This window comes from Ambystoma mexicanum, chromosome 12 (assembly GCF_040938575.1).
Source record: "Ambystoma mexicanum isolate Mex_15411 chromosome 12, UKY_AmexF1_1, whole genome shotgun sequence".
Classification (NCBI taxonomy): domain Eukaryota; kingdom Metazoa; phylum Chordata; class Amphibia; order Caudata; family Ambystomatidae; genus Ambystoma; species Ambystoma mexicanum.
This window is the reverse complement of record NC_090936.1, coordinates 1,094,560,214-1,094,587,664: the sequence shown is the minus strand read 5'-3', so window position 1 is coordinate 1,094,587,664 and position 27,451 is coordinate 1,094,560,214. Positions and strand designations below refer to the sequence as shown.

Sequence of the window (27,451 nt, the reverse complement as noted above, 5' to 3'; positions counted from 1 at the left end):
GGCTGGCTTAAGAGCGGAGTCACGCCACAGAGAGCAAAGCGGACGCACACCGCAGGAAGCTGCTCATGGCAGAATCAAGGTGAGAGAAGACTGCCAGAAGGGGGAGGACATACAACCCACTCAAGATAAAGGAATGCCAGGCAAATCAAAAGTGGGCAGAGGCAAACAAACTAGCATTGAGCCTTTTGCTAAAAAGTCATACCAGGGCCAACTCACTCCATCGGAGGTAGCCATGGCCTCATCCAGCACAGTAGAGCAGGAGGAAGGCGAGAGCCCGATATTGGAAGCTATAATGGCCCGGAAGGCGTCTCTGGAGAACAAGTTGGACACAGCCATAGCGTCCCTAAAGACGTCACTGGAAAACAAAATGGACACAGTGAAGGTGGACGTGAGGCTCCTCCAACAGGACATACGGACCCTGGCAGACCACGTGGGCACAGTGGAACAACAGGTGCAGCAGAACACCACTGATGTTGCAACCACTCAGACTCAAATGTCAGACGTGCTTCGAAGGGTCAAGATCCTGGAACAGAGGGCAGAGGACACAGAAGGAAGGGCTCGAAGGAATAATATCCAGATTGTTGGTCTACCGGAGTGGAGAGAGCCCACAGGGCCCAGACCAGAAGCCCCCAACCAGGAGTATGCGTGGTACGATGTGTCGGAGGGAGGACACACGATATCCAGCCTCTATGAACAGCTCCTGCGTAGTAATAATGAAAGGGCGTTGCAAGCAAGAGCTAGATGGGAAGAGGAACTCCTCAGAACTTCACTGATAGGGAGTGGAGCAGGACACTTCAGTATTGCAAAAAAGTCTCCGGAAATGTAAGATTCAAGCAAATGCAGCTGTACCTCGTGCACAGGGTGTACCCCACACCTAAGAGACTGTCGCACATGGCAACACAAAAACCCAAAGCTTCCCACGTTGTATGGCAGAACAGGCGGATGATGTTCTGGCAGTGCCCGGTGATACTGAACTTTTGGGACACAGTGAAAACTAGGGCAGAGGCAGGAGGGATCCAAATGCAAGCGTGGTCACTGGAATCTTACCTTTGGGGCAGTTCACGAAGGGCGGCAAACAACGGGCACATATAGCGAAAAAATCAGTGTGGACCAGAGCGGCGCAGAGGGGGAGGGGGAGTGGGACCAACCTACTCACATGGAACTCACTCATACAAGACCTGTTTAACGGCACAGAAGGGCAAGACACGACAGGCCCCAGTGGGCCTGAAGAGGATTGAACCCCCCAGCAACAATGTAAGCGAGAGGACTTAGAGGGGGCTGTGGACATGCTGCAAGGGGCCTAACACGGGAGTCAGGGATGATCAATACTGAACATGATGCAGAGACAAGGAGAGAGCCAAGCCAATAGGCCAAGGAGACGGTGGATAGAGTGCAGATCCCAACATGGCGTGCCAGTTGTATTGGAATGTTTGGTACTGTTCAGTGTTGGAAATTAAATAAAGCATTTTTTTAAAAAAAACGTTACCCGGGCCCTCAAACAAATAAGTCTTTCTGCAAACCCAAAGAAGCATCATCTTAGAAATGCAGAACCTCAGAAACTGAAAAGGCAGCCTAAAGACGAAGCCTGTTTTGATAAAAACATATCTTATGTAGTGAACCTAATTTGAAGGTGGCAGACGTCCATAGATCCAGACAGATGCATCACACACTGGTCTTGAGCAGTGTTGTCACAAATCCATGATGGTAAAGAACATCCAATTATGCCAATCTGGAAGTTAAACTTTAGCCATTAAATGGGTTATAATTTATTTAAAATATCTGACAGGTAGAAAAGTTCACCTGGTGACTGATCATGCTCCCCTTAAGTGGGTGAGTGTAAGGAAAGATCCCAATGCTGGAGATATGCGCTGGTTTTTGGATCTGCAGCCTTATTGATTTTCGGTTGAACATTATAAAGGAAAGGAAAGTAACACAGTAATGTTGATTTCCTTTCAAGATTCCGAGTGCAGGCTGTGAAAACCAGCTACATTGGGGGAAGGGTATGTGAAGAATCAGAAGTGATTATCCCAAAGACCATGGCCTGGGACCCTTCTCATGTGGCCAGGGAAAGGAAGACGCTTACTGATTCCGATCCTGGGGGTGGTGTTCTGCAAAGGAGGATAACATGAGAGGGGACTTGGGCCAGGAGAATTAGGAGAACCCGCTAACCAACTTCCCTGATGACCCCACCGTTCTAGTGGCCTATTTTAAAGTGAGGTCCTTAATATAAAAAAAAAATCCGAACATTAGGGACTTTAAGCCCCATAATGTACTGGGACGGGGAAGAAGGGCTTAGTGGCACGGAACTGCAGTATGCAGTCCAGTGTTTCTAATGGCCCACACATGACAAGAAAAGCAATAGGAGTAGTCAGCAGCCATGTATGCAGAAAGGGCACAGGGATTGCAGACGCCAGGACCACTGCCGTTTGTCTCACGATTATGGTGGCGAGAGAGTTCCTTGAGTGAGAAGCCTAAACTACATAGGTCGCACAGCGGGAAGTGTTGCTGTGGCAGATTGCCCTGTGGGAGGGAGAGGCTCACGGTTTCCTGTACCTTACTCTGTTGGCTGGCAAGCATCAGAGACTGCGAGGAGCAAGGCATGCTCCTGTAGTGAAAGACACAGGAACACAACCGGAGTTGTTAGAAGCTCCGAACCCAAAAACGGAAGAAGAGGTTGCAGCTGTAGCGAGGTAGGCGGACGCGCAAGAAGAAACTGATGAGTTGGCCATTGATAGGTGAACCCGAGGCGCTCTGTGAAAGGCTGCTGGCTGTTTGCACATGTTTTGAATGCCGAACTAATGAAAAAGTATTTTGGTACAATATTCAAATTGAAAGGAAACAAAAGGAGGTTTATAACTATCATTGCCCAAGTAAGGAGTGGGCAATAGTGAACCCAAACTGTAACCAACATTCCTTTCAATATTGCCCTCTCTTTGTTTTGGCAAACTGTAAAAGGCATTGCCAAAGCCAAGAGGAGGCATTATTTGAGAGAACCTGAAGAAGAGACCTTAACAGCAGTGACCTGGTGTGCAAGTAGAAACTCAAAGGTGGCAGGGGAGAAGCCCTCCTTGTAGAAAGTATCAAGGGGGAAGAGGGATATAACCTGCATTGCCTGTGGCAAAGTAATCAGAGGAACAAAGGAACAAACAGCATCAATTAGTGCTGTATCCTTGGGGAAGAAGTTATGAATCTCAATATTGTTGAAAGTCAAAGACTTTGCTAATGTTTGACGTTGACCTCACCAGAGAGTACCTGTAGTAGAGTTTTATCCTGGCAGGTGAGTACACCAGGAAAGGGATTGTTAGTGATAGTCCTGGAAGGTTAATGGTCCAGGAAGAAGATACTGCATTGTGGTGAAAGGTTGTGGTGGAAAGAAAGTGGAGTGGCAAGACCATTGATGTGTTTAAAGACCTGTGGTAAAACCATCCTGACAAGATTTGAACTAGTCTTTTTCCAAAGAGGAGAAGTTCTATTGAAGTATTCATTGGAAATATGGAACAAATACTACTTGGTTTGATAAACAAGAGCGCATGAAAACTTTATTTTACATAATGATGAACCTTGTTTGATTATATCCAAATGCCAAGTGAAACCAATTTTGTATTACCTTTAAAGCAGAACTTGACTATTGAAAAGAACTTTGTTAATTAGACCTTTTATATGGAAAATCCTGCATTAATCCTGGGGAAGGGGATCTTACCCTGGTTACAAGGGTATTTTGCTGTATGTATAAGTGTGAGGGACAGATTCCTTTTTGTAGGAGTGTTTTCTTTTAGTCTTAATTTTCAGGTAGGGAAATCCACATTAGGTTAGGGAAAGCAAGTCATTTGCCAACACCTTTATAAGTTAATAAAATATCTACTTGTAAAAAACCTTTATCAAGTTGTCCGCCTCACAGTTCTCACCCCTTACATAACCTGGCAAAAGGACGGCAATCAAACTGACACAGAATCCAAGGAGGTCCCAGTACGGGAAAGATAACAGAAAGGGTGACAAAGGGAGACAGGGCAGAACCGGAAGTGGGTAAGGAGGATTACAGTTTAGTGTTTTAGCAGACAGCATTTTATTTCCGATGAGCGGTTGATGTAAATGATCCTGGAGAATACAGAACCGTCAGCATTATTTGACAGCCATGGTTAGGGATATGGTGTGGTGAAGTATTTGATTAGTTTGTGTTAGAAAAGATTTATATTTTTGCAACTTTCCCTCAAAAGTTTCTATGCACTTTCTTTATCCTTTGTTTTTTAACCTTTCTTGACTTTGAGGGGGAAGTAAAGCCTTCAGCTTCACTTTTATGGGGAAACTTATCAGTACTTCAGACCATCAGTACTAGTAAACTATGCTTTCCTTTTACCTTTTGTGGCTTTTTAATATTGCACACAGCCTCTTACAATGCAGTGCAATGAGGCTACTTTGTGGGAGCCCTCTAACGAGAACGAACATGGGTCGAATACCCTGTTCTATGGGATTTCTTCGACTCAGGAGGGTCTACAACCACGTTTTACCTCACTGCACCCTTTACAGAGGAGAAAAGGCCATTTGTATATCAGCCTTTGTTTGTCCCTACCCACAAGGGCAGTCCAGCACAGAAATTCTAGCCAATACTTCTATGAACAAGAGTGCAATCAGCAACCCCAGACACGTGTTTCGGCCTAGTTGGGCCTCCTCAGTGAGGTGTGTTAGGACAGTTTTTCAGAAATGCAATTAAGGGCTTAGTAAAACCATTCAAATGAGACAGTACAAGACATATTGATAGTTTATTTCTATTGCGCTCATACACAAGTGTTTCAGAGCGCGACAAGGCAAGGGAGGGGAACAGGGGAGAACAAAACAGCAATCTTACTAGGCCCAGTGACATTGAGAACACACAAGTGCATGGGAGAGGGGAAGGGGAAAAGTGCATGGAAGAGGGGAGAAGTGGAAAGTGTGAAGCAGAGTTGTCCCCAAGTATGTCAATTTGTGCCTTGAGGTCAAGGAGTGCAGTCTCGGTACCGTGTTGCTGTCTGAAGCGGACTGGCGAACTCCAAGGAGTTGGTTAAGTTCTAGAAGATGCTGAATTTGTAAGTATGCTACTTTATCCAAAATGTTAAGTAAGAAGGGCACAGTAGTTATGGGTCGATAATTCGTTGGGATGGCTGGGTCCAGGGTTTGTTTTTTAAGGAGGGGAAGGACCAACGAGTGTTTCAGGTTTCTAGGTATGGTGCCAGTTGAGAATGAGGCGTTTATGAGTTTAGTGATGAAGGGTGAGAGTTTGCGGGCTGCATCTTTTATAAGTTGGGCTGGGCACAGGTCACCCTGACAATTGGATGGTTTAAGGGTGAGGATGATTTTCTCAACTTCTTTAATAGAGACTTTGTGGAAGTGGAAGCTGAGGGTGTCTGGTCTATGTGGCGTTGGGGTTAGTTGCGGTGTATGTGGAGAGTCTGTGGCTGTTTTAGGGGTAATATCTTTGATATCGGTTTTAGGAACAGTGATAGAACTTTTTTTGTTGTTAATCTTTGCCTGGAGCATTATAATTCTATTGGCCAGGGCTTCTTGTATACTAGTGCACCAGTTCTTGTCTTTGAAGCATGAATCAGGTGTTTGGATAGGGGATTCTACTTCTTTCAGGATAGCGAATAATTCTTTGGTGTTGGATTTAGCTTGAGAGATTCGGGAGCTCTAGGACGATTGTTTCGCTAAAATGATCTCTTTTTTGTATAGGGTGGCTAGTGTGTTCAAGTTATTTTTGTCTGAGGGGTCTGATCTCCAGATCTTTTCACTCAGTCGTTTCTTTTGTCTGATGTCTTTGCTAATGGTAATGCCTGTCCTGGATCATGAACCTTAGATATTTCCTGTGCGCTGGCAACATTTAAATATGAAAGTATGCATCTTTCATGTCCAATGTTGCCATGAAGTCCCCTTGCCATAGGATCACCTCCTGCAGAGTTACCATGCGAAACCTCTGGGGTTTTATAACCTTGTTCGCTGGGCGCAGGTCTAGAACAGGATGCATGGTGAGATCCTTTTTGGGTACAACGAAGTACACTGAATAAATACCCTCGTTTACCTGAAGAATAGGGACGGCTTCTATGGCGTCCTTTCCCAGCAGTGCTTCCACCTCTTGGATCAGGATCTCCAGATGGTCCGGTGAAATGCATTGTGAGCGCGGCGGTCTGAACTCTGGAGGTCGGGTGAATTCCGCGCAGTAACCGTGGGCGACCGTCTTTAAGACCCACTTGGTGGAAGTTATCCCCTCCCATGCTCTGAAGAAAGATGTTAAATCGACCTGGACCTGGTGGTCATTTCTGACCAGCGGCTGTGGCTCCTCTGGGATTGGGGCATCTGCCTCTACCTTTGCCGCGTTTCTGACCCCTTGAGGGGTAGTAAGTGGGGCTTCCAGATGTTTGATTTGCTTTGAAGTTACCTGTGCCGTAGTTGTTTTGACCAGCACAGGCTTACCCTCGAAAGGACCGCCGAGAGTTATTACCCCTCCGGAGGAGGGTTTCTGTGTAATTTGATGCAGAGACCTTATAGTCTCATGCTCTTTCTTGGCTGTCTCCAACGCTTCATCCACTGCTTTCCCGAAGAGGTTAGTCTCCTCAATGGGTTTATTAATGAGGGAGGCCTGAGTCTCCGGTCTAAATCCTGATGTATGCAGCCAAGCGTGTCTTTTCAGTAGGGTCCCTTGAGCAAGAGACCTGCCTGCAGTTTCTGCAGTGTCCAGGGTGTTCTTTACCACATTCTGGTTAACCAGTCTTCCCTCCGTTACAATGGCGAGAAGCCTTGTTTTGGCAGGTTCGGGAGCCTCTTGGAGGCCTTCCTGGAGCAAATTCCATTGGGCATCAGCATAGCTTGTTAATAGAGTAGTATTATTAGCAACCCGTATAGTGTATGCAGCTGCTGACATGACATGTTTGCCCAGGGCATACAGCCGCTTAAGACTCCTTGTCCGGTGGAGAGTCTCCGGTTGCAAGGGGTACCCCTGCCCTCTTTCGAGTGGTAGTCACTACCAGTGAATCTGGGATGGCGTGCCCTTTGATGTATAGAGGGTCGGAAGGAGAAGGTTGAAATAATTTTTCGACTCTCGGGTTCACTGCCTGTGTTTGAGCAGGTGACACCAATGAGGGAGCTACCCGTCTCTTAACAGAGTTAAGGAGAGGGATGGATTGTCTCACCAGTAGGTTTTTCCTTAATGATATCCTCAACAAAATCCTGCTCAGGTGCCGCCTCTTGAGTGGCAATTTTGAAGTATTCAGCTGCTTTTTTCAACATGGAGTTGAATGCCATTTGGTCATCTACAGGAGAGGCCTGGCGAGCCGGGGGGGATGGAGGAGAGTCTAGGCACAAAACATCAGAGCCCTGATCTTGCTGTGTCCAACGGGTCTTGACCATCATGCTGGGTTTCCTCCCAGTTGTCCGTAGTATCCTGTTGATCTTCCTCATAGTTTTGCAGAAAAGAAGCTTCTTCTTCTTCATTATAGATGTCTCTATATGTGTCCATCCGGACCACGTCTTCCTGTTGGAAAACATGAGACTGATCTTCCTGAATTTGGAGGTTAGGGTCTACCTGAGCCCTTTTCGAGGGGAGGATGATCAGAAGAACTGACTCTGCTCCAGCCGATCCATACACCCTTCGAATTTTTCTGTAGTCCATTTAGAGGACCAAAACGGGCCTATGTGAGGAGAAACGACGTTCTCCGCACTGCGGTGCTGAAAGGAACCTCTCAGGGTGTCGGAAAGAGGCTCTCGACTATCTTCGTAAGCCTCATCGGAATCGGGAACCCAATCCTCCGAAACTTTTTCCGCGGCTTGTCCCATAACCTTAGGCGGAACCGGAGTAAGGCCCACCGCCGCCGTAATTCTTCCGATGCTACTTTCGATAGTCGCCGAATCGTCGTGAGACAAAGGCTCCGATGATTTATCGGCAGTTGTAATAACGTCCGCGGCACTAGAGAGCCTAGCGGTCGGTTTTCCCGGGTCGAGGCCTAGCTGTAGTTTTCAGGCATACTGAGGCCTTAGAAATCGTCGGGCTCCCGCACTTTGACATGTGTAGATTTCGGAGTAGCGCCCTTAGTTTGTTTAGATTGCCCAGTCGCAAAACGCTGCTGCGGATGCAGGGAAGGCTTTGGATCTGAACGATCTGAGGGAACCGGTGAAGTTTTCGACGGCCCTGTTGGCGTTTTTGCCTTTTTCGACGAAGGCGTTGAAATTGGCGTTGGGGTTGTGTGCTTAGTATGATGCGCTTGTACGCCCCTGTCACCGGGTGTAGTCCCTGTAGCAAGACCAGAGTCGAACCTTAAAGGGTCGGGGATGGGCATGGCGGACCTAGAAGCGTCTGCCTCAGGGTCTATAACATCCGAAACGGACGTCTGGTCATCCGAAGTACCCCGTCACTTAGAGCTGGCGTGGCGGCGGGGGGGGGAAGAGGGCTCCACGTGTGACATACCGTACGCGGCCCACCGCTTTACACGGCACTCCTTAAGGGTCTTAGGCCAGATCTTAAGCAGAGTTTGCATGCCGCACACCGCTTCTCATCGTGCTCTAGGGGGAGACCGGCGTTACACGTCCTGTGTTCATCCTTCCAAGGATATCTGACCCTACACTTAGGGCAGAATCTAAAAGGAGTCCTTTCCATAGCCAAAGGGAAGGATGACCAGACCAACAGGGAAAAGAGGGGAAAGGAGGAAAGACATACTAAACAATATGGCCACCCCGACCCTACTCTCCTACTGTTTAGGTCGGCCAGAGGGCCCGACCACGTGGAAAATCCAGCCGCCGGAACTCAGGCGCCGAAATCCACAGCCGTAGACTATTCCCCCCCTAGTCTTCGTCGAAGATGTTCTTGTTGGGCGAAGTGACTTAACGGGGAATAAACCGACAATTCGGTAAAGATAAACAATGTCTATAGTAAGAGCTCCGCTATAGGGCGACCAGTTATCTGGGCGGAAAAAAACAATCGGAGGGACCTCGGCACATGAGGGATTTTGGGTACTACACACGTCCTGATAGGGATAGTGTTACAGACACGCCTATGCTGACGTCCCCTTTCGGTCCCCGAAAGACAAGATGCAATACTCCGCAGTTACCACTGGATGTCAGACCATATGCACAGCATGTGATTCTAAGCAGATTAACAAGCATCAGAAATCCTCTTCTTACTTTCGGAACCTTTGTTGCATCCACAGGACCCCTCTCGCCTACCTTTTTCACACTCCCTAAAACCTTTGGAAACTTTCTGAATTTTTGGGCATAGGTTCCCATACAATTTAGGGATGGACTACAAGTTAGGGATGATATTTCTGAGGACAGTTGGTGTAATAATGATTTATTTACCTTCCCTTTCAGGTATTGGGGGCGGGGTTGAATTAAGTGATTATATATATATATATATATATATATGTATTTTACTATTTAGTATTGTGTAATATTACTACCTGCTATTAGTCATTGTTCATACTTGCCAGCTATCTGGTAAGAGTGGTAACAAAAATCTGGCATCCTTAGTGCCAATCCCAATTGTGGGAGTTGCTTCTGAGAGGGTAGGGATTGTTGATCCCCTAGACCCTCCAACTTCTTCAGGCAACCAGTTTATACTGGTTATAGTAGATCATGCTACTAGATACCCTGAGGCCATACCTATAAGGACTGTTACTGCTCAGGCAGTGGCCAAAGCCCTACTTGGTATTTTTACCAGGGTAGGTTTTCCTAAGAAAGTAGTCTCTGACAGGGGGTCAAATTCTATGTCCGACAGCATGCAGGCCAAGTGGAAAAATGGTGGCGTTACTTACAAGTTCTTAACTGCCTATCACCCTAAAAACAAATGGGTTGATAGAGAGGTTCAACTGTACTATGAAGAGCATGATAGGTGCCTTAGAAGAACACCTGAGAAGAAAGTGGGACCTTCTACTGCCATGCCTTCTTTTTGATTATAGAGGTGCCTCACGCTGGAGTGGGCTTCAGCCCCTTTGGGCTCCTCTACAGTCATCCAGTCAGAGGCCCTTTGGCCCCGATTGGAGAGGGCTCCACCCTTACCCCATCAACTGCCAAGCTATTATGCACTAGGCCTCTGATAGAGGATGGTGCAGCTGATGACTGAAGCTTCTGAAAACTTGAAGGCTGGTCAAGCTTTGGTCAAGCTATTGCATGACCAGAAAGCTAATATGGTGGAGTTCACCCCAGATCAGCTACTACTGGTTATGATCCCCAGGACAAATGAAAAGGTCCCTTAAAGGCTGATGGTAAACTTGGAGTGATCAATTATTTGGTGGACTTGGGCAACCCAAAGGAGGCCCCTAGAGTCTTTCACGCCAAACGTCTGAAGGCGTATGTCTCTAGAACTAGGAGCTTCACAACTAGCTTCTGACCAGGAGAAGGAGGAGGAAGAGAGTGAACCTCTCACTGATCTCCTCAGGGGACACCCTTCAGATGGAAATATAGTAAAACCCACTTCTCCCTCTGTTTTCGCTTCATCCCTTGGGGCCCACATAAAATTCTCACTGGTGACAGTCTCTCTGTTAAAAGCAGGGGCTACAGAATGTTGTATTAAGTAAGGAATCACATAAAAGAAGAGGTGAACAAGATGCTTGACCTTGGGGCCATTGAACTATCTACAAGTCCATGGGCTAGTCCTGTTGTACTAGTACCAAAGGAAGGAACCAAAGAGTTAAGGTTCTGCGTGGACTATAGGGCTGCAAATGCTGTCACCACGACTGATGCCCATCCTTTACCTAGGACAGATGAGCTGGTGGATAAACTTGGTGCTGCCAAGTTCCTCAGCACTTTGACCTAACCTCAGGCTATTGGTAAATAGCTCGAACAGACCATGTCAAGGAAGAAACTGCATTTTCTACCACTGAAGGCTTGTACCAATTCAAGGTCAGGCCCTTTAAACTAAAGAATGCACCAGCCACTTTCCAAAGGAGGGTGACAAATATTCTGAATGGGTTAGAGGACTTCTGCTTGGCATACTTGGATGACATTGCAGTGTTCAGCTCCACTCGGGAAGAACATTTTCATCAACTTGGACAAGTGTTGCAGGCTATAGAACAAGACCATCTGACCATAAAAGCAAGAAAACGTCAGATTGGTCAGTGTAAGGTGGTCTACCTTGGGCATGAGGTAGGAGGGGATAGGATTAGGCCCTTGTCTAGCAAAGTACATGCTGTACAGGACTGGGCCACCAGTACTACTCAGACCCAGTCAAGAGCCTTCTTAGGCCTCATGTGGCATTGCTAAAATTTCATAGAGAATTATGGGTCCTTAGCTTCTCCACTGAATGTCATCTCTTCACTCAAGTACTCTAAGAAAGTGAGATTGAATGAAGAGCGTGCCAAGACATTTAAAGAGCTAAAAGATTCCTTCTTTAAGTTAACAGGTAATAATGTCCCCATACATAATGTCCCATACATTATATATGGTGACATTATGAATGGGGACGGGTTGCAGGATGTCCCCTGCTCCCATTTTATATATATTTATATTATTATTACACATTATTTTTAGTGACCCTTCAGATGCCAATTACATAATAATTAATAACACCTTAGAGGAATTGGGCTTTACCCAGAAGATCACTGAGCCTACTCGTACCAAAGGTAGAACTCTGGATTGGTTAGCTGTGCATAATTGGCCAGTCCTGATCTCATCTATACTTCCACAGCCCTGGACAGACCACTGCTTGATCTCATTCACATTAGAGGCGACTCCTGCGCAAACTGATAGTATAGCTCCAGCTGTCCAGACCAGAAACAAAATGAACATCACCCCTGATAACTTGATCCCACTGATCGTACCGACCCTGAATGCCATTCCGGATCACACAGATCCATTCACAATGGTAGATCTATATAATAGATCCATGCTCTCATCCCTCGATGACATAGCTCCAATGAAGTTGAAAAAGAGAAAACCTCGAAAACATTTCAACTCTTGGTTCTCCCCTCATTTTAAAGCCCTCGGACAGGAAAAGTGACGCTCTGAAAAAACCTGGAGATCACATCCCTCATAAAAAAAATAAGAAAAACCTGAGCATACTAGCCTCCCAATATAAAAAAGAAATTATCCTGGCCAAACAAAATGTCCTACAGCACTCGAATATCACAAGCTAAATCCAACACTAGAGAGCTCTTTACAATTCTAAAAGAGGTAGAATCTCCTATCCAAGTTCCTGGCTCATGCCTCAATGGTGCACGGGCATTCAAAATGCCTTAACTAATAAAATCTCTTCTCTCAAGACGAAGATGAGCATTAAAAAAGATTCCCTTCTCTATTCCACTAAACCTAGCACTCCTTCCACTAAAAAGACTCACCACACTCGGACACACCCCCATTTTAACTTCCACAAAGTATCTACCAAAGAGGTTGAAAATGTCATTCTCACCCTCAAACCATCGAACTGCCACGGGGATCTATGCCCTGAACAATTGATAAAGGATGCAGTTCGTGATCTCGCACCATTTATTACCAAACTAATAAATGCGTCATTCACATCAGGCACCGTACCTAACAACTTGAAGCAATCATGGGTCCTCCCCCTCCTCAAAAAACCGAATCTAGACCCCTCTACTCCCACTAATTACCGCCTCATCACTACAGTACCGTTCCTTCTTAAAATCCTCGATAAAATAGCATACCAACAAATTCAACACCACCTTGAGCATTTCCATCTCTTAGGAGTCCTAAGGCTTCAGGCCTCAACATGGTACTGAAACCGCACTCATAGATCTTAAGGTACAGATAGATGAACTGAGAGATCAGGGCAAGACTGCACAACTGCTACTTCTAGATCTTTCAGCTGCCTTCGACCTGGTTGACCACGAGATCCTATACGACCACCTACAAAAAGCAGCCTATTTCTCACAAGAGGAAACTGACTGGATCCAATCCTTTCTAAATAACCGCACGATGAGTCTTCTCCCTATCAGCAGCGGCCGACCCAACGCCTACCACCTGTGGAGTGCCTCAGGGATCTTGCGTCTCCCCGACCCTGTACAATATTTTCACGAAGCCCCTTTTTCATGATCTAGATGATCTGGGTATCACCTACACTAATTATGCCGATGATAACCAGATCCTCATCCCATTGGTGGGGGATTACGACAAGGATTTGGCCTTCGTCAACAAAGTGTACCTCATCATCCAGGCATGGACGGCCTCACCCGGTCTATGCCTGAATGATGACAAAACAGAACTCCTCATTCTAGGGTCGTCATATAACCTTAACAAATTAGACCAAAACTACTCCTCCCTCGTAATTGATAACAATAAAATCAGGGTAGCCAAGGAAGTCAAAACCCTTGGTTTCTACCTAGACTCTACCCTTACCTTCAAAAAACAAGTTAATGCCATGGCATCCGCTACATCCTATACATGCAAGCTCATTAGAGCAGCCAAACCTTTCCTCTCACCATCTAATTGCATCACCCTAGCCAGGGCTCTGATCTTGTCCAAGCTGGACTATTGCAATGCGTTATATGTAGGTTGCAACAAATATATCGCGAATAAAATTCAAATCCTACAAAACAACGCCTTAAGAGCAGCACTCAGTATCCCGAAGAAAGCCCACATTTCTGAGACTAGAAGATCCGTCAATTGGATATCTACTAAAGACAAAATATTCCTCAAATCTGTGTCTTTGATTCACAAATGCCTCCACCAAGCAGCCCCTCAATACCTTATAACTAGATTTACCAGACCAGCCCCTTCTCGCCCCTCTAAAATGGCCAACTCCAATCTCCTCCTGGTGCCTAGATTTAAACATACAATGTCTGGAGGAAACAGCTTTCCTGTAAAAGCAGCACAGTTCTGGAACTCCCTTCCACCTCCTTGCAGCGAGGACCTCCCCTACTGCCAATTCAGAGCTAAGACCATCCATTGGCTCAAGGACCATGATACATAATGTGCTCCTGCTGCTCCTCACCACAACGACTGTAAATTTGTACACTTAGGCTGTCAACTGTTCTGTGTAGTTACATTTCATTAGATAACCTGCATTTTGTATATAGTATTACTTATATTGTATATTTTTATAACCAATTCCTCATCGTTCATTGTTTTCTTGACGCTTCCAGCACTGTAACCACAGCTGGACCTCACTCTCCTGTATGTAACTTCACAATTCCTCTTGTTGCCTCTGCGCCTTGCTACCCCTGGGTTAGGTGCGCACTATAAATAAATAAAATACAAATATATATTTTTTAAAACAGGGGTTGCGGGGGTGTCCCCTGCATGTTCAATGCAATAATGTCTCTGCAAAAAACAGTGATTTTTTTGTTTGGCGACAAGTCAGGAACCAACCATATGACCGACTGGACCAAGAGAATAATCCAGGGGTAGATTACATCTTTTTGGCCCTTAGTCTAGGGTTGTGGGGTAAGTGTTAGGGAGATTTTTCAGTTTCTGTGCTAATTCCTCTCAACCTGAGAGATCCCCAACACCTTTTGCTGGATTGTGATTTTTTGTTTTATTCTACTGAGTGGCACTTTTTACCACTCACTCATTTTGTTGCTGTGACTGGGAATCTTATTTTACTACTTTTATGTTACTTTTTTACTTCCATGTATTTCAGTACAGGTATCTGTTATTGACTTTTGTGATACACAGCACCATATGTGCAGTGTTACCTTGGACTTCCCTTTTTATTTTATGTTATTCTGTTGTGTGAACTAGTTCCCAAGAGTAGTAAGGTAACGTGCATCTTACTTCCCTTTTCTTTTGTGGGACCAGCACACACCACCTTATGTGGGGTGCTGGGCCTTACATTTTAACTCCTCTCCCACTTCTCCTGTAACTTTCTAAATGGCTGATGGGAGTGTATACTTTTTATACCTTTATGTGCAGGTTAATAGCAGGCCGATTTCTCAGCTGCAGTACAGCACTCATGGGTGACCATTTTCTCAAAATGGGCGCAGTCTTGTTTTTCCGCCATGTTCCTTCTGGCCTCTCCTATCATTCCAGGTGGGTGGGTCCTTTGTGAGTTTTGTGTTTGGCGAGCTTCAGGCGCCAGTGAGTCTGGAAAGGCAGGAAGTGAGGGAGGGTCCTGAAACTTCACTGTCCTTTGTCTGATGGCTGAAACCAGTTTTAACTGGGTGGCTGCCTGTCATGCAGAACAGCCAACCCCCAGGTGATTGACAACTCCATGGTAGTGAAAGAATGCGTTCCAGAATAAAAGGTGAGAATTTTTGGACCACAGGCAGAGTCTACCACTGGAACTGGAAATTCGAAGCAGAAGACGAGCAGAGACGACGGCAGCACCTTCAACAACCGCAGAAGTACCAGTTTTCAACTCAAAAGAGAAGCTCTGCCAACGTTGGGCTGGTGGGAACAATCATCCTCAAGATCTTCCTCAAATTGGGCCAACCCCCGACGTCATGCAACTTTCTTGGGCTGCAGAACACAAATACCTTGGGTACCTGGACCCTTTTCAAGTGCATCGTCTTGCTATCCGCGAATCCCACTGAAACTTTGTAGGCACCCTTGTAGACATCCAGAAACAGCAATTCGCCTCCAAAAGTCCCCTCTCCAGGGTACAGGATGGAAAAACCAAGGAGAATCCGGCCAGTGATATCCATTGCCTCTTGCCGCTAAGAAAAAGGCACCAAATCCACAAACCGCTGCTGAAGTGAGCTGAAACCTTTGCTGCTGAACCCTTCTCTCGAGTGCTGCCACAGAAGCCCACCAAAGATCCCCCTTTCGCTACCCCTATCAAGGAGCAGGAATCGGGGTCTTCATCGCTGCATCAGGAAGGCGACCGACTAGATGGTCAACTTCATTCTTCGGGTACTGTGGGGTTTGGGTTACATTTACCTTATTTTCGGTGCTCCTTTGCTTTGGGAGGGCTGTTTTCCACATTTGGGAGTCAACCTCAACTCCCCTGGGCAGGTCTTGCAACCCTGACAGGAAAGCTCCTCTTGAGCACCTGTTCTTTCTACATGAACAAAGTACTGGTTACTTAACTTTTCTCTGAAGATTTTAATCAGAACCTGTGCTGTCCATTTGACTGTGGCTTTGCTGGTTTCCCAAAGGGCCATCTATGTGATGCTACTGGCTTTGGCAATGCTTGTTCCTCCACAACTTGAACAGTGAACACTTTTCTAGTTAGTAAACAGACTGCCTAAATCCATCTTGGAGAGTGTTACATTGTTACTTACCAGTTGCTACCTGTGTTCTGTCTATCCTTTATTTCCCCTTGAATTTTGCAAAGGTGATTCATATAAGGGCTTTGAATTACCTTAACTGAAGTCACTCTGTGTGCTGGATATGAAGAGTATATGAAAAGTTACTCACCTGCATTATTGTTCCTTTTCCAATCTTATTCCATGTTTGTTTTGTTATTAGCAGTTGCTGCTGGCTGCTCAGCCCCTCTACCGACTTGCCTATAAAAAGAGTTGGGGCCCTAATACCAAGAGAAGTCTTATGGTAGGCAGAACAGGTGATGTGGGTGAAACAGATGATGCTTGTAGAACAGATCAAATGGGTGGAACAGATGATGCTTGTAGAACGGATGATGAAGGGGTAACATGCATAGATCGGACGAAGTGCATGGATCAGAAGCAATACATAGAACTGATCAAGTACATACAACGGATGGAATGCACGGAACAGATAGAGGGCACGGAATGGACACTGTACAAAAATAGTTACAGTGCATGGAATGGTTTGAGTGCACGGAACGGCTGGAGTGCGCTCGATCACAAGCACCTAATGTAAACCACCATATCACATGTCCACGCTTACTCTCTTCTATACACCACCACTCAACTAGAACACAGCAATACTATGACATTCGGTATAGCTGTTCTCATACCATCACTTGCCTCTTACTCCCCATCATCCTAACTAAACACAGCTGGCTTCACACCCGCCAGTCTAGGCGTTCTCCTCAGGCCTAACGCAGCCAGAATCGGTCTTGATAACAGCCAGAACGAGATCATACCAATGGTACATAAGGCACTATATAAATGCAAAGTAACATAACATCATGAAGCCTAACCCGAGATGGACTTTAGAAAACCATACCCAACACATACCTTTTTGGTAGGTGACAGTGGACATGTTCTACCGGCTTTTGCATTATTTTTACCCGCAGGCTGTTTTCACATTCCCAGTAATGCACAGAATGGTCACCATTGACCCAAAATAGTGGCTACATTCTTCTTACAATTTCTTGTGTGCTTGCCCTTTCTTGGTCCTTATGCCGTCCTGGGTGGGGGAGCTCCGGGTTTCAATTTAGTCTACGGGGGGAATCCTTTAGGAAGCCTGACAAAGCTACAGAGTGTCTGAAGGGAGTAAACGAGGGAGGAGTCCAAAACTCTGCAGTCCTTTGTCTTCTGGCATGCCTGCCTGGAGCCAGTTCAAACTACGAGGCTGGCTGTCATGAAAGTACAGCCAGCCCCCAAGGTTTTAGTGTAGCATAAGTGCTGATTGGCTGGGTTCCTGGTTAAATGCCTGGATCCTGAAGCAGAAGACAAGTTGACCACTGGAACAGAAGAACCGAAGATGAAGATGACCAGAAATGCCTGCAGCCCCTTCCAGTAACCGGTGAAGCCTGCTGAAGTGACCACTGCTGTCCTGACCCCATTTTCGAATTGACGGGGAAGCTCCAAAAGGGGAACGCTGCTTCCCATGGACTGGTGGGCAGATTCAGTCCCAAGAGGACATGCAATTAAAACCATCTCACGACGTGCTGCGACCTTCTGGGACTGCAAACCGGCACAACCCTGGGATATGCGACCATCCAGTAGTGCATCATCTTCCTGTGAACAAACTCTCTGAAACTTTGGTGAACTCCTTCAGGACCTCCATAATTAGGATTCCACTCCTCAAAGTCCCCTCACCAAAGCGCAGGACCGAGCAAACGAGGCGAACCGATCGGACGAGAACCGTTCTTCACTGGTGTTCCTGAAAAGCTGACAAAACTACAAATCCACGTTGGAGCACAAAGAATCCTTTTGCTGGAAGTCTCCTCTGGATTGCTGCTGTGAAATCCCGTCCAGAGTTCCTCATTTCTTCACCACGACCAAGGAACAGGAGACCGGGTCTTCAGCTGCTACATCGTGAAGGCATCCAGCTTCATCGCTCTTAAGGTACTGTGGCACTCAATGTAATACTTACCTAAAGTCATTCTGACGCTCCTGTGTGGCTAGGGGGGCAATTTGACCAGTTGGGAGTTCGCCCATCCATGTTCGCCTAGGTCGAACGCTGGAACACATTCAGGAGGCCTTCCCGTTAGTCCAAGCACCCCTTTGCCAACAAGAACTGTTACCCAACTGCTACAGAAGATTTCCACAGGAACTCTTGACTTGTATACAGCTTGTGCCTGCCTTTTGGACCTCCTATCTGATCCTGAAAAAAACTCAGAACTCGATAGGGGAGCACTCTTAAAGCCTAGGCTCTGTGAAAAGATTGCCAAGTAACTTAACTTGTGTTGATGTGGCTTCTGTCACAAGGATCTGAAACCAGGTTCTTACTTACCTATGAATTACCTAGTTATCTAAACACCATTACAAAGTTATTTACTCACCTTTGAATTGCATACTATCATTCTGAACAGTATTACAAAGTTCCTACGTACCTTTGAATTGTTTCTACTAAACTCAAGTAACTACAAGCTCTGAAAAGTGTTTACCTGCTTGTGTTGGTTTTCTAACTTCATGTTATTCCTGACACTGACAAACTTACCAAGGTATTTCTCACCTACAAACTGCATAATGCCATTCTGAAAAGTAATTGTTAGGTGCTTACCTTTCAACTGTGTATACCATTCTAAAAAGTAACTACAAAATGTACTACAAAGTGGTTTTAACTTACCTTGACTTGCATACTGCCATTCCATAAGTCTTTGCACTGTGGTTCACGTACCAGAAGTATTGTAGAGGTGCAACATTGCGTTTGCTAATTGTGATCATATTTACCATTCTGAAGAGTTATCTAAACTTCTGTGTATATAAAATAAACTACTATTTGTATATAACTGTAGAGTGGGTAAATGTTTCTTGGGACCATATGTATGCTACAAGTTCTTTGTACCTTCCTTCAGCCCTCCCTCCCTCCCTCCCTCCTACACTACCAAAACCTTGAGTGGTACACACTTATACCAGAAGTTGGTGCTACGTATTGCCAAGTAGAGAGTCTTATTAAATCTTTTGGGTTGACTTTAGAAAGAAACTCCAAACAACTCCCAATTCCAGCTTACAGAGTGGTCCGCAGGAAGGAACGGAACCCACTGCCCACGGTCAGGTAAAGGTAGATGTACGGATTGGACTATAGACCCATTGAATTCATATGGGGTGAGGTGGGGCAACAAAAGTGTTAACAACACTCGGCTTGGAACAAACTACTCACATCTTTGGTCCAGGTGCACGTGATCCAGGGGTTGCAGTTGCAGAGGTAATTTTCAGTGTCGGTTTTGGGTCGGAGCTTCCGGAGAAGGCACGGTTGTTAGGCAAGATTTTCATAGCAACTATAAATCTTCCAGACCTGTGTTAACCCAGAACATTTTGCTTTACTGGTGGATTATATTTCGCTATACCTCAGTGAGTGGGAACCCTTTTCCACAGTCACAGAATCGTTTACTGTTTTTATGGGTGTCATTTCTAAGACTCTCCATAGTGCCTTTTGAATTTTATCCTTTTAAATGTTGGTTTCGGGAGTGTTCCTAAAATCCTACTGTTAGCAAGACTTTAGTAAACTATCCCATTGGTTTATAGATCTCCAACTCTTGCGTCAGTCTGTACTAACTCAGGACCTTTGTAGAGTGGCAGAGCCGTCAGGCTTATCGTAAGAGGAAGATGTGAGCTGTAGGTAAGTGCACTGAACGTTTCTTAGACATGCACACCAAAGAAACTCTTAAACCTAGAATTTATATATGATAGGTTATTTATATCACGCTTAATACCCAGAGGTTTCTAAGCGCGGACACAGGGATCGAACCTGTGTTTGCTCAGTGTCTTGCTTCCAAGGCGAGCATGTTGCCCCTGAGCTATCCTCCCGAGACAAATTATATACAGTTATATATACACACCATAATCACTTTGAATAGTTTAGATGTTTACACTAGAACACTTTGGAATACCTGAAAATACACTTCAAAAGGAAACATTCATGTTTGTTCGCAGTTACATTTGTAGCAAAGTTAGAAAGGGAAAAGAATGCTATCGTATTATGGGTTATTACGCGCACCTGTGGTTTCTAACACTTTGTACAGTAATACAATTACTCTGCAAACACATATAGTGAAGTTACTTTAAGGGGGAAAATGGTTAGTTTAACATTAGCTTGGTTCACGGTTCTAGAGAGGGTTTCGTCGCACAGCAAGTCTTAAGTACAAAAATGTAACTGTTATGATGTGACCTGAGGATGCTGTTATGTTAGTAAATCCTGGCAGGAGTTTTTGTGATGTCAGATGGAGTCTTAGCAAAGGTTCTATATGTGGACAGTTGATGGGGCATTAAAAGAGATCAATGCTGTGTGGGCAGCTGGGGGTCCTAAATTTATTCAGCTTACAATAAATGCCCATAAACATTTATCTTCATGAGCCTGAGTCTGTACCTTAACATTGGCAACGAGGATCTACTAAGAATCTGGTCAGAAGTAAGAAAGATACCAGTGAGAAGTGCGAAGGGACCCCCAGCAGCGGCCATAACGATCCAGGTCGCTTCATGGGCATTAGTCCATGCCGCTCCGCTCACTGCGTAGCAGCGGCCGCCGTGGGACTGCATATTCGTGGTGAGCCCATCATATCCAAGTAAGTGTGCCCCTCCCCTTCCTTTACCTGCCAATAGCGCCGCCATCCGCTGGTGCTACCTAGGGAGAAAGCAGTATTTCACCGCCTCGCAAACCTTGGCGCGCTGCCCATGCGAGGAAAAAGGCAGCATTTCGCTCCGTTCGTTGCCCAAGCAGCGACAGGCCTCCAGACAGCGACCGACAGGAGAGGAGGACAAGCAAGGCGAAGGGAGGGGCAAGGCAGAAGTATTCACGCATGCGGGCGCAGAGCCCGCATGATTTGCACGAGACGGCAGGCATTACCGTATTCAGCGTAAGAGAGGGGCACTTTCAAGAAAAGCTGTCTGGGTGCTCGCTCTTCATGTAGCAGGCGCATGCAATGATGATGCAAATGAAGAGGTGATCCCGCAATTACAGTGGTCTAAAAGAATTGAACAGAACAGAGAGACATTCACTAAACTGAAATCCATAAGAATCTGATCAGTGAGAATACTGCACGCAATTTGAGAGTGGGCCAACTTTTTCTTTTACACGCACTCATTACAGAGAGAAAGGAGTAGAAAGAGGGAGAGGAATATAAGGAGAGTAATACTGGGAGAGTAATACTGGCCATACCCAGCGAGTGATACTGGTCACACCCAGTGATACCCGGCCCACCTGGCTGGCCCACAGAAGAAAAGAGTAATCATACTGATCACAAGGAGAAAACAAAGGAAGTGCAGAAAACGGGAGCACCCCTTAGTGATCACAAAGTGAAGATAAGGGAGGTACAAAGACGAGATGGCAATGTCAGGAATAAACGGCCCACCAATGTTTATGGCTACCCCCCAGGAACGCCCAAGATCGCATGGTCACATGGAAGAAGGGCTTCCTACATTACCTGAAAGCAGCATACCCCAATGGCAGGAAAATGGCCCTCCTCATGCATTTTCTGGAATATGAGGGACAGAGAATTTTTTAGACTTTGCCACAGACACAGGACGATGGAACTGTTGATGCTCATAATGAACTGGATAGTGCTCTCTTGAGACTTGATAGACACTTCAACCCCAAAACGAGCACAATTTTGGAGCACTTCAACTTTCGTATGCGCATACAGGAGCAAAATGAGTCTGTGGAGGACTATGTCACTGCACTACGGCACTTGGCCCTATCGTGCAAGTTCAATGATGCTTTTGATGAACATATAAAAGACCAATTTATGACTCATTGTTGCTCCAACAAGATTAGGGAGGAACTATGGTTGAGGGGAGCTTCAGGATAAATGTCAGAAATTGAATGCTTTTATTACTCATGAAGGGGTTATTCAATTCAAGAGGATGCCTTTCGGCTTGGTGTCGGCATCGTCAGTATTTCAAAAACTCATGGACAGGATGTTAGGTGGTGTTAAGGGCGTGTTCTGTTTTCAGGATGACGTGCTTATATGCAGTGAATCTGTTGAAGAACATGACGCCATACTGAAAGATGTGTTGAGGATCTTTGAAAGAAAGGGCATTGCCCTGAGGGAGGAGAAGTGCTTGTTTGGCGCGAGTCAGGTGGAATATTTAGGCCATGAAGTATCAGGTTGTGGGGTCACACCAAAGAAAAGCCTAGTTGATGCTATAAAGGTGGTGGAGAGGCCCACCAACAAGGTAGAATTGAGATCATTTCTTGGTCTAGCGGAATATTACCAGAAATCTGTGGAAAAGTATGCATCTAAAGTTATGAAACTGTGGAAATTGTTAAAGAAAGAGGCAGAGTTTGTTTGGACCCAGGATTGTGAGGAGGAATTCACAAGAGTGAAAATGGACATTGATTTAGCACAGCCTTCAGGATGCTACGACAGGCGGAAAAGTGTCATAACGGTTAATGCAAGTGATTCGGGAGTAGGTGCAGTGTTTCAGAATAAGGCAGATGGGTCACATGACATAATAGCACATGCATCGCGAGCATTAAGTGGTGCAGAAGAGAGATACTGCGTCTTGGAGAAAGAAACACTAGCCTATTACTGGACAGTAGAAAGATTTATGAATTGTGTATGGGGAAACTGATTTTATAATTCAAACAGATCATAAACCACTGAAAGTCATTTTTGAAAATAGAGGATTAGATAGAGTGTCAAGGAGGATGGCAGGATGAGTCAGCAGGATGCAATGCCATCGTTTTCAGATGGAAGTGATATCCGGCAGGGAAAATGTTTTAACGGATGGCCTATCTAGATTAAGGGTAGCATCTAATGCAAGGGAGGATGAAGATGTGCAAATGGAGAAGGTGTTTGTCAATACCGAAGGTATAGTTCCCAGAGAGCTGTGGTTGGAAGAAGGAAGGACGAGGTATTGTCACGTATCAGGACATATGTTCTAACGTCAGTGTGGCCTAGGAGGATGGATTTATTGGAAGGGGAGAAGCCTTTCTAGGAAGTTAGGGATGAATTATCCATAAGGGATGAGGTGCTATTTCGATGGGAGCGCGCAGTGGTGCCGATTGGATTACGTACCAAGGTCATTGATTTGGCCCATATTGGTATTACCAAAACCAAAGGGGTACTTAAGTCGGATTATTGGTGGCCAGGTTTTGAAAGGGACATTGAGAAAAAAGTAGGTGATTGTCAGGTGTGCATAAGGTCAGGGAAGGGCCTAGTTGCGAAGAGACATTCGCACAGGTTTATGGAGAGAACTGGCCATGGACATCTTGTGCCCTGTTGACCTAGGTTATGGGAGGGGTAAATATGTGGTACTTCTCATGGACAGGTTTTCCCAGTGGTGTGAGTTTGCAGTTGTTAGGGAGATTTCTAGTGAGAGTATGGTTGATGTTTTGCAAGAAGTGTTGCAAGGGAAGGTATGCCAGAAAGCGTTCTAGCAGATAATGGGACACAGTTTACCGCAGGATGTTTTCCTGAGTACTTGATGAAGTGTGGGATCAAGCATAAGAGGTCGGCTCTTTATCATCCAGATACAAATGGTATGGTGGAAAGGATGAATGGGTGTGTGATGGAAAGTGTATGCATGGCCCACAGGAGAATGGATGTGATAAAAAAGTAGCAATTCAGGAAAGGATATGGGCTCTGCGAATGGCCCAACATGTAGAGATGGGTTTATGTCTATTTGAACAGATGCGTGGTCGGAAACCTAATTCGGCAGCAAGTCCGCCATGGTGAGGCATGTGTAGAGAATCCGACGTGGTGGTCAACGATGTGAGAAAGTTGTTGAAAAGGAGGAAGGAGGAAGGAGGAATGGGTTATGAGGGAGAATGTGAGGAGAGGCTGCAAGGAGCTGAAAGAAAGATGTGGAGATATGGTGCGAATAAGAAAAGCGGTTATGAAAAGGAAAGGGGATTCATTATATTCTGAACCTGTGAGGGTTGTTGCTGTGTTGAAAGGGGCCATTCGGGTTGAGGGTGGTCAGGTATGGAACAATAGTAGAGGTGCGTGGTCAGGAGAAGTGTTTGAGGGTATGGAGGAGAGGTTGTGAGGAGTTTCAGTTACATTGATATGAGTTTTGTTGAATTGATGTGTGAGTTATATTAATGTGTTTTAATTTAGAGATATATATATAGATATACATATATATAGGAGGGAGATGTGTTATGATGTGGCTCGAGGATGCTGTTAAGTTAGTAAATCCTGGCAGGAGTCTTAGTGATGTCAGATGGAGTCTTAGCTCATGAGAATTCTGCTAAAACAATCTAGTGCGTTTATTTTTGTAAAGGTTCTATATGTGGACAGTTGATGGGGCATTAAAAGAGATCAATGCTGTGTGGGCAGCTGCGGGTCCTAAATGTATTCAGCTTACAATAAGTGCCCATAAATATTTCTCTTCATGAGCCTGAGCCTGTACCTTAACAGTAACCTTACCTACAAGCAGTTCGGAGAGGGCTCAAAGTCTTGACAGCAGCAGAATACGAAGAGTTCCAGAGGATTTCTTCCAGTCTCTAGTGTTATAGAAGGAGCAAGTTAACAACTAACAAAGCATACCTGTTAAAAGGATTCAATGAAGGGACAGAAGCAGCAACTTGGGTCGACTCTGGGTGCCCTGCAACGCTCGAGCGGCTTCTTCGAATCAGGTAAGCAATGTCTTTTTCCACACAGTATCTTAGGTCTGAAAAATATTTTGTGCTGGATGCTATGCGATGTCACACCTCTGGGCCCGACCTCCAGATTCCTTTGTCTGATGACTGAAGGCAGGACAATGGACGGGATCTCTCTGCAGCAGTTCTCCAAGGAGGATCTAGGGCACGACGTTCAGCAACATCTTGGTTCACTCTGCGGTTTTAGTGCCTTTTCTGCAGCACCAACAAAGGATCAGCCAGTCAAACTTCTTCGCTTCCTGCAGTCCCACACTCTGGTGAGGGGGTCTGGGTTAGTTGGATCGGATCTCTGAAGTGTACTGATGGGTTAAGCAAAGATTTGGACGGATTCGACCTTTCCACCACGATGCACTCGAAATGGGCAGCAGGTATCCCAGTATTGAGGTTCTGCAGCTATGGAAACACCTAGGATCGCAGGAGATGGCTCAATTCAAAGTTAGTCTTTGGACGGTTTATTCCCACCAGCCTAAGGGTAGGAGCCTTATTCTTCGGAGCTCCTCTATCGCACAGAAAACTAGGTCAGGACAGCAGTCTTTGCTTCACGGTGTTGCAAAGGATCTGCAGGTATTTCTGGTCGTCTTCTACGGTTACTTCAGCTTCCAGTGGTCGACTTGCTTTTCACTCCAGAAGCCTCACCTTTTATACAGTTCCAGCACATACTCCTCTGCAATCTTTGTCAGCAGTTTACAGAAAGGGGCGTTTGGCTATCCAATCAGGACAGCCAGACCTCCTGTGGGAGCAGGTCCTATTCAGGTTCTCTGGCAGACAAAGGATACCCAAGTGTTCCCGCCAAAGGCAAAACACACTGACCCCCACCCCCTCCTAGAATGGCAGAAGAACGGCTAACAAAGGGCAACCATGCTAGTAATGGCGAAAGAAGAAGGGAGGCCCTAAGTTGGTACTTGAGTGCAGCAAGGTTATGGACATAGCCTACGGTATATACATTACACAATAGTTGGTAGAGCACATCCACTACCACCAGCCATAGCTAGGAGACTGTACATGCGACTAATAAGTCACATGAGTAGAGAGAGAGTAGAGAGAATGGGGATACCAGGTAAACCTTTGGCACTCCACTGAAGGCGATGTGTGCCAATCTCTCAGACTACAGTTTTGGGAGAGATAGACAACATCTTTGACGAAGACTACGGGGGAATCGTCTACGGCTGTGGATTTCGGTGCCTAAGATCCGGCGGCCGGATTGTCCACGTGGTCGGGCCCTCTGGCCGACCTATACAGTAGGGAGAGTGGGGTTGGGGTGGCCATACACCTCCCGACTGGCCACATATTGAGGAATCTGAGAGAGCATGTTCTGAACTCTCTCGCTGGAGGGGAAGACAAGGCCGTCTTCCGTCCGAATTAGCGCTCCCAGAAATTGCTTTACTTGACTGGGGACTAAGCTGGATTTTTTTTCATTGATTCAAAAACCCAGACTGAAGAGGAGATCTATTTTTTTTTCTGTGTTCGAAAAACAAGCGTTGAACGAGTCCCCCGTAATGAGCCAGTCTTCGAGGTAAGGGTAAACTGGGACTGATAATCTGCGCAGGTGTGCTGCTGCCACTGCCAGGACTTTGGTAAACACCCTTGGCGATGAGGCATTGCCGAAGGGGAGTACTTTGAACTGGTAGTGTTTGTACTGGATCATGAACCTTAGGTATTTTCTGGCACAGCATGTGATTCTAAGCAGATTAACAAGCATCAGAACTATAGTTACTTGAGGAGATAGAAAAAGAATCTTAAAGGAGGACCCTAGGTGTCCCCGGCAACACTGCCCATAAGAACTGTGTGCTGCAGTAGTAAAAACACAGATTCCTTTAAGAGCTATGGAGCAGACAGACTCCAAAGTACAGGTAGAATACAAAGAATAGAGTTCCAAAAGACAGAGCCCAAAATAATGAATGAGTGGAAACAGGCTCCACTCATTCAGGATTTAAAGAAAAAGGTCCAGAAGTCCAGCAAATAGTGCTGGGGTTCTCACTAGGAGAGGGGATGAAGCACAATAATGATAAACCTCCCTAACACTCGCCCCACCCCCCCAGTCTAGGGACAGGAGGATCTAATCTACTCCTGGATGGCTCTCTTGATCCAGTCACTCATACTTTCTGGAGAAACCATCGGCATTCTTATATTGGGTACCTGACCTGTGCTCAATAGTGAAGTGAAAGCTTTGGAGGCTTATGAACCACCTGAGCAATTTTGGGTTTTCTCCTTTTATCTGCACCAGCCACCTTAAGGGTCAGTGGTCAGTTTGAATCTTGAAAGTAGTTCCATGGAGGTATGGTCTGAATTTCTTCAGGGCCCACACAATAGAAAAACATTCACGTTCAATGGTTGCCCACCTTGTTTCCCAAAATTTTAATTTTCTACTAATAAAGCAGACAGATTGGGTGCTCCCTGGCTTGGCTATCAAATTGGCTCAAGACTGGTCCTATCCGTGTGTTGGAAACATCAGTTTGGACTAGGAATGCCTGGGTGTAATTTGGTTTTTCACAGTCCTCATTCCACTTGACTGTTTTAGGGCACTTGGGAGAAGTTATGGTATTCAGAGGAGGTGCTAGGGTCCCATAGTTCTCAATCCAGTTCCTGTAATAACCAGTAAGTCCCAAGAAGGCTCTTGCTGGAGTTTCAGTAGTGGAAGTGGCCCAGTCTTGTACAGCCTGTACTTTCCTGGGTAATGGCTTGA

General features: G+C 45.7%; 1 protein-coding gene across 7 annotated transcripts in view; it reads right to left on the bottom strand.

The window, feature by feature from the left end:
* Positions 1-27,451, bottom strand: part of TASOR2 (transcription activation suppressor family member 2) — a 1,665,218-nt gene that overhangs the window by 1,403,003 nt on the left and 234,764 nt on the right. The window lies entirely within an intron of this gene.